The 7,832-nt window shown below is 42.8% G+C and overlaps 1 pseudogene; it reads left to right on the plus strand.

Moving 5' to 3' along the window:
- Nucleotides 1–5,464: 5,464 nt before the first annotated feature.
- Nucleotides 5,465–6,848, plus strand: LOC139455084 (uncharacterized; annotated as a pseudogene).
- The last annotated feature ends 984 nt before the right edge of the window (nucleotides 6,849–7,832 follow it).

Below are 7,832 nucleotides of genomic sequence, written 5' to 3' on the forward strand. Positions count from 1 at the left end.
GTACAGTATTATGAGTTCCACGTGTCACTAGCGGGACGTACAGTATTATGAGTTCCACGTGTCACTAGCGGGACGTACAGTATTATGAGTTCCACGTGTCACTAGCGGGACGTACAGTATTATGAGTTCCACGTGTCACTAGCGGGACGTACAGTATTATGAGTTCCACGTGTCACTAGCGGGACGTACAGTATTATGAGTTCCACGTGTCACTAGCGGGGTGTACAATGTTATGAGTTCCACGTGTCACTAGCGGTGTGTACAGTATTTTGAGTTCCACGTGTCACTAGCGGGACGTACAGTATTATGAGTTCCACGTGTCACTAGCGGGACGTACAGTATTATGAGTTCCACGTGTCACTAGCGGGACGTACAGTATTATGAGTTCCACATGTCACTAGCGGGGTGTACAATGTTATGAGTTCCACGTGTCACTAGCGGTGTGTACAGTATTTTGAGTTCCACGTGTCACTAGCGGGACGTACAGTATTATGAGTTCCACGTGCCACTAACAGGGCGTACAGGATGGGGTATTCCTATGAACTAGACCTTTGGGTCTGAGGTAAATTTATGTGTAGATCACTCAGATTTGATTGATTAGTTCAATTAAATTTGACACATCTTTCAGAAACATGTCAGGTGTACGTAGTATGAAAATGGCAGAGCACATTATCATGTGCACAACCACAATTCGTTAAGAAAAATGGACTCCAATTCATATATGTACCGATTCTCATTTGAGCATCACCCACACGTTATCACAAAGTAACTGTTCATTGTCGGAAACCAGTGGACCTTGAACACATCTACCTGCAGTCCAGCCAGTTTGTTCTTACACCCAGCAGAAAGTCTAATTCATGGGAAGTAACCTAACGGATTACTTTACCGTGTCTGCCACATGGTGTCACGTGATGACAACTGTAACATGTAAGTGAAGGTATCAGTCACATGATATTTCCTGTCACGTGATGACAACTGTTACATGTAAGTGAAGGTATCAGTCACATGATGACATCTGTCACGTGATGGTGTCTGAAACGAAATGACGTCAGCTAGGTCATAAAAACTATTAGAAATTAGTTATTGGTTATTTGCCCTTGTTCTCAAATAGGCGATATTAGGAAGGGTTATCTCCCCTTCTCCTCTTACAGCCGACATTCTGAACGTATATCCTCTCACCCCCTTATAGCATCCAGAAGGCATATCCCCTCTTCCGACAGTGGGTTGCTGGACACACTGGGAATATTCTGCCAAAGGAATACGTCCATCTGTGTTTGAACTTCGGAATACAATAGCCGTGCTATAACCTGACCAAATGCTTTCAACTGACAGGTGATGTGGCCCACCTACACTGACATATGGATTGATTATTGCCGGACGCCTCCACGAGGCAGGAGACGAGGAAGTTTGTATAATAAGGTGTCCAATGTGTCCCCAACACTTCACGCCTTCTTGTGTGAAGACTCGGTGTGTGTTTCACTCCCAGCAGGTACCACCGTGCTGTCAAGGGGGACAACTGTGCTCCCTCCCTTCTGACAAACGAAGAGAGTCACAATATGTCCGTCCAAACAGGGACCCCATGTTGATAAGAGGGACAACTGGACTCCTTCCCTCTGACAAAAGAAGGCAGTCACAATATTTGCCTTTGTTCAGTGCTGTTTGCCCTTATGAATTATTAAATACATCTACGCTTTCACTGGTACAGACAAATGATGTAAGTATCATTATGTAATAGTTTAAACAATTTCCGAACCTGTTCCAGTGGGTGGGTGATTATTGTTATATAATATTCCAGCAATATCACGATCGTGGATTCACCCATGTGTAAAATCGAACCTGGGCCATTGGCGTGCCGTGCTAACGCTTTAACCATTAGACTTCACACCGGAATCGAAATGTGTGTGAGGGAATATTGCTTGACGCCTCATCAGTAATATCGCAACAAGTTGTGGCTGAGCGTCTGATGTGTCTGATGTGGCAGACCTGTTCTCTGGCTCGTTGCAGCTGCCACCTGCCCTGTCCATCACCACCCCCGGTCTTTACACTAGGTGTCAACACATCCGTGTCTTCACCCACCCTCTCAACTATAAACACAACCCCCTTGAAGCGCCGATGTATATTATCCGTCAATCAGCCCAATCACCTAAATCGTTTTTCTTGCACATTCAGACAAATAAACCATTTCAAAGGAGAAACAAGCTGGCGTGGAAGTGGTAAAGGTAACGCGGTGGTTAAGACTACAAGACAAATATACCATGGAGGGATTCCTCTGCCACGCCTTCTCTCTCGGAGTCGATCACCATCATGTTTAGCACTTAATGAATGGCTGCACTCTCGACTAATGAACATCCACGACGGTATACGTTGCTGTGGAAAGATCGGACCTTGGCAGACAGTGTAAAGGTCGACATGGGTGTCTGGTATTTTGACTGGAAGCGTAACAAAAACATAGCCCTCATCTGTTGACATTCTCTTGAGGCTGAAGTACTTCCATCCTAACCTTGACCCGAAGCTATTGAAGGTCTCAGAAAAGAAACAGATTGTTTCCTTTAAATCCAAGCTTGTGCTGCCACGTTCATTGTGTAGGTGGTCTCTGTTAACCCACACACGGGTCTCTGTTGGCGTTCCATTCGGAACTAAATATATCCGAGTATGTTGGAGGTAGTATCACCATACGTGTAAGACACTTAGAGTGTCATCAGATCTCTTTTCTGGTCTCTAGCAGACATTTGTAAACATCTGGTCGCCTGTATTGGCTGAGCTGGCCGAGAACGATAACAGTCAATCTCCCTGTATAATATCTCTGATGTATTTAGATTGAACAAATCTCATATATTGGTTAACGATCAGAGTATTACTGGCATAAACCCTTGAGAATAACCTAAAATAAATCCATCTCTACTCTAGATTAATTTGGCAAGTCTAGTTTGCCTTAGCGCTTGGAAATTAAGTATTGTTCATGGATCCATTTTGATTTTACGTTATGTTTTGCAGATATATATCCTTAAAGAAGGTGACTTTATTTCAGTCACTAAATGTACGTCTAATCATGCATGTCCATATCTAGATACAAAGACAGGCTGACTTGGCACTAACTATTGTCACTGACGACGGTGTAGTGCACAAGGAGAAACTACTTAAATGAAATATAAAAATAATTTGAAAAACATACGAAATGAACTCAAATCTGACAAATGAAATGTGCTGACACATATGCTCGTTGCGTGATACGCAGCATTTGTTCATCTGCAAGCTGTGGGGTTAGAAGTGTTAGGGTTAAATTCAGCTGTGCGACGTTGGGCAACAAACAAACAATTCCATTTTATCCAGGAAGTGCGAGTGGCGGGTTCTTCCGGTAGGGCAGGACACGCTTACCCTTTCAGCGAACACCTGGTTTCCTCACTGATTTTTAACACTATTTTTTACTTTTACATCCAATGGAATCTGTTTCTGTAGATAATCGAGACTGGTTATTCTCTGGCATTGACGTTCTGCATTTCTCTAAAACCAACACACCGGTTTGTTCGACGCTCTGTTGGCAGCGTAGCTCCAGGCGATGTTACTACCGCAGGGGTGGATGTGAGTGTAGTACCTTCCTGGATACATTCACAACATTAACACTTTACAGGACAGAGTGTGCACAGTACTCAGCTGCCTTGTGGTAGGTGAGTGATTAGGTGTTAAGTTACATTTTTCTTTGAATAGTAATTCGGTCATATCACTGTTTGTCAGCTTGATGTGGGGGGTGAGGCCGGAGTCAAGTAGGTCTTAGACGTTGGCCACTTTGACAACTCTCACGAGCATGTGAATGGTCCTGACAAACCTAGAACAAAACCAGGGCGAATCAGGGCGATTCGTTCATAAGTTTTTGGCGCGACTAAGGGACGCATCTCTGCACATGACGGCGCCTTAGAGGGCTAGACCAACCGTGTGACTGTTTAGAATTATATCTATTTGTCTCATATCAAGCAGGTCTTAGACGTTTGCCACTTTGACAATTCTCACGAGCACCTGAATGGTACTAACTAACCTAGAACAAAACCAGGGCGAATCAGGACGAATCGTTCATAAGTTTTGGGCGCGACTAAGGGACGCAACTGTGCCTTAGAATGCTGCACCGACCGTGCGACTGACTCCTCAGAAATGTATTTATTTGTCTCATTTCAACCCAAACATTACCAAAATGTACGCTGCTTTTAGATATATTTACTTTCTTCATATTGCCAGTGATGTCTATGTTGTTATTTCCAACGTATCTTTAATTAAGAACAAAATTGGAAGCAGCTAAAGCGGGAAGATTGTTGTGAATGTTTTTTTGGCTAACACACATAAACTCCGATTACCGACTTGGCAAGCACGTTGATACAAATATTCACGAGACAGGGCATGGCATTAATTAAATCAGAGTAGACAATTCCATGTCTCTCTCGTAGAGCATTGTGGTGTAGATGTATATATAATCAGTTGATTTGAGAGTATAAACCCCATGCTCCCGTGATAAGCACGTCCTTATCTACGGGCTTTTCTCTGAGTGTAGGCGATGAAATCATCAAAGATTAATTTACCTACTTAGTCCATGATACATTTTTCAGCCAGACAAATCGAGAAAACGGAAGACGCCTTCTGTGTTGTTGAACATTCATTATTTCAGCAGAAAACCAGTAGATTCAAATCACAATAACTACCTGAGTTTGATACCGCTTATCGGACGGCGGCAGCACAGTAGAAGGTTATCTTGACAAAATAGTACTTCTTTCTCAGTCCTTGTGTGTAGACATTTTGAAATAATGACATGTAAAAATGTAGGTTACACAATGAGGATTTAAGGCTACGAAATTATTCAAATTATGTGTGCCAATCCACTTAATGTTAACTTGCATCTAACATATGTGAGTAAAGTTTATGAATTAAATGTTACATCAGCTTACAAATCAGTTTGATAAATCATCTTAGATTTTTGGCAGTATTTTGTCCACTGTCAAATAAACTGGATTATTCGTCGTATAGTACTCTCATTGATGATAGTTAAAATTGGCTAAATTTGATGTCTATTATGCATAACGAAATTTCGTACGGCACTTTGCAGTGCCTGCGTGTCAATATATTTACAATTAATTTTACACCCACAGATAAGAAACTGAATATTTTTCTGCGTAATTTGAATAATGGAGGTAGACGTGATCACAATTCTCGCACAAACATTATTTGCCAGAACTTACAAACATTGTGTAAATACATACCTCGGAACAAAAAACCAAGTGATAACCATATACACTTTACACCCAAGAGATGGTGACCACGGGTGACCTGCAACACTGATTACATAGTGATAACCAAGGAAATGTTTACTTTTACCTTCACCTAACCAACCAGTAGCAGCACGCGTCGTGTCATACCGAGGGGTACACGAACACATCACCCTAACGGATAAGGGCATTTCACAGGATTTTGCACAGCTCCAAAAATGGCTGAGTTGAAAGCCCTTTCCTGGGTCCTGGCATGTTCCTCCCTAATTCGTTTTTGTAACTGTCAGGAAAGTATTGTGTCTGTCATACAGAAATTGGACCAGTTTCAGAAGGATCTCTTAGATAACAAGGTAGATGTTATCCGTACAGAGACAAGGGTGCTAAATATCATAAAATATCATAGATGTCGCCAAGACGCCATTGAGAGCTGAATTTAAGGAAAACATACGGGATCAAGTGAGAGAAGCCATGGCCGAGATTCTACAAGGAGAGTCTCTTCAAGACATGGTGAAAAGTCAGGTTGTCTCTGAATTGCGGTATCTAAAACAGGGCTACCATCAGACGAAGAGGCAGTTGCGTCATGTCTCAAGATCACTCAAAGACTTCCAGGACGAGATGAGCGTATTCCATGAATCTGTCCTACAGAAGACACAGATTTGGAATGAGACGTATTAACTCCAAATATGACAACTGCAAACAGCTCTTCCTGTGCCTGCTTCTTCGCTCGATATTGTTAATTCTACCTCTACCACGAAGCCAACGTCAGTGGTGTCACCGAGGTCGCCTGTGTTGATAACGTCAGCGACGACACCCAGACCAGAGGAGAAGAAAAGTAGGATCCTGATAGTTCCATTCTTATCAGACATCCAGCACCAGTTCCGTCAACTCAACATTCACAGTAACTCCCTCTGTGTCTATCCGTATCTTTCCATGAAGAATGTTAATTCCGTTGCTTACATAGCAAAGACTAAGAAACTTCTGATCGGATTTGACAACCCTGAGAAGATTGTATCATCAACATTGAATACAAGTCACGTGACAGTTCTGAAAGAAGGTGTGGAGGCAGGTGGCATGGCAGTGGATGAAGATCAGGACATCGTATTCGTAGCCACATATCAACCACATTTCACAATCAGCCGCATGTCTACACACGGGAAAGACTTGACTACCACCATTGACTTATCCAAGTACGGAGGCCCATGGCAAATAACTCTTGACACAAGAAGAAAGAGGATATATGGGTGTGCCGGAAACACAGTTTTCGTTGTGACATATGATGGTCAAGATATGGCAACATCAGCCACAGGAAGTTACATGTTTGCTGTTACCCTAGATCAGACAGCTGGTGTGTTGTATTACAGCATTCGTGATAAACTGATGAAGATGACAGTGGCCAATAATGTGAGTACAGAGGTGAACACACTAGACGCTCAAGCCTGGAACATGATACTGTATAGAGGCACCATCTACTACAGCATCGCGTTGTTAGCGGCAGCAACTTCTGTCGCTGCGTCGGGGAGCAGAATAACACCTGCATGTCTAATGCTTGATTTGACCCTAAATGTCGCTATTTACAGGAGATCGCGACCTAAGCTACTGTAACCACATGCATGTATCAATAGGGTATGTGTTTCAGAACGTAAGCATGTTTCATTTGTTTTGCTGTGTATCGACAGATAACCTGCATCATTTTGGGATCTGATCTTGACATAGAATGTACCGAACAGCTGACTCAGAAAGTCTTTCATATCTCGTCAGCATCTCTACGCAGTTTCACGGAGGCATAGAGGAAAGATAACTTTTTCAAGTTATATAGAGCCTATCAACTGAGTGTGTTTTCTGTATTGTAAAATAATTGTCGAAATGCATATGATTAAAATCTTGAGTGAAAAAACTTCCCATGTTTTATATTGTGTCAAACTGCTCTCTTAACTTCTTTGAGAACGTTAATTGTACAAGCAAGTCGGCCTTGCATCGATGTGTGAAATTTATCAGCAGTACATCTTCCAAGGTTGTGTCACGTGTCACAAGCAGGGTGTGCAGGATCATGCGTTACACGGGTCACTAGTGGGATGTACTGGATCATGAGTTACACGTGTCACCAGTGGGGTGTACTGGATCATGAGTTACACATGTCACAATAGGGGTGTACTTGATCATGAGTTACATGTGTCACCAGTGGGGTGTACTGGATCATGAGTTACACGTGTCACCAGTGGGGTGTACTGGATCATGAGTTACACATGTCACAATAGGGGTGTACTGGTTCATGAGTTACATGTGTCACAAGAGGGATGTACTGGATCATGAGGTACACGTGTCACGAGTGGGGTGTACTGGAACATGAGTTACACGTGTCACCAGTGGGGTGTACTGGAACATGAGTTACATGTGTCACCAGTGGGGTGTACTGGATCATGAGTTACACGTGTCACAAGAGGGGTGTACTGGATCATGAATTACATGTGTCACAAGAGGGGTGTACTTGATCATGAATTACATGTGTCACCAGTGGGGTGTATTGGATCATGAGTTACACGTGTCACAAGAGGGGTGTACTGGATCATGAGTTACACGTGTCACCAG

Source organism: Haliotis cracherodii, unplaced genomic scaffold (genome assembly GCF_022045235.1).
Source record: "Haliotis cracherodii isolate W230 unplaced genomic scaffold, xgHalCrac1.p SCAF_11, whole genome shotgun sequence".
NCBI classification, from domain to species: domain Eukaryota; kingdom Metazoa; phylum Mollusca; class Gastropoda; order Lepetellida; family Haliotidae; genus Haliotis; species Haliotis cracherodii.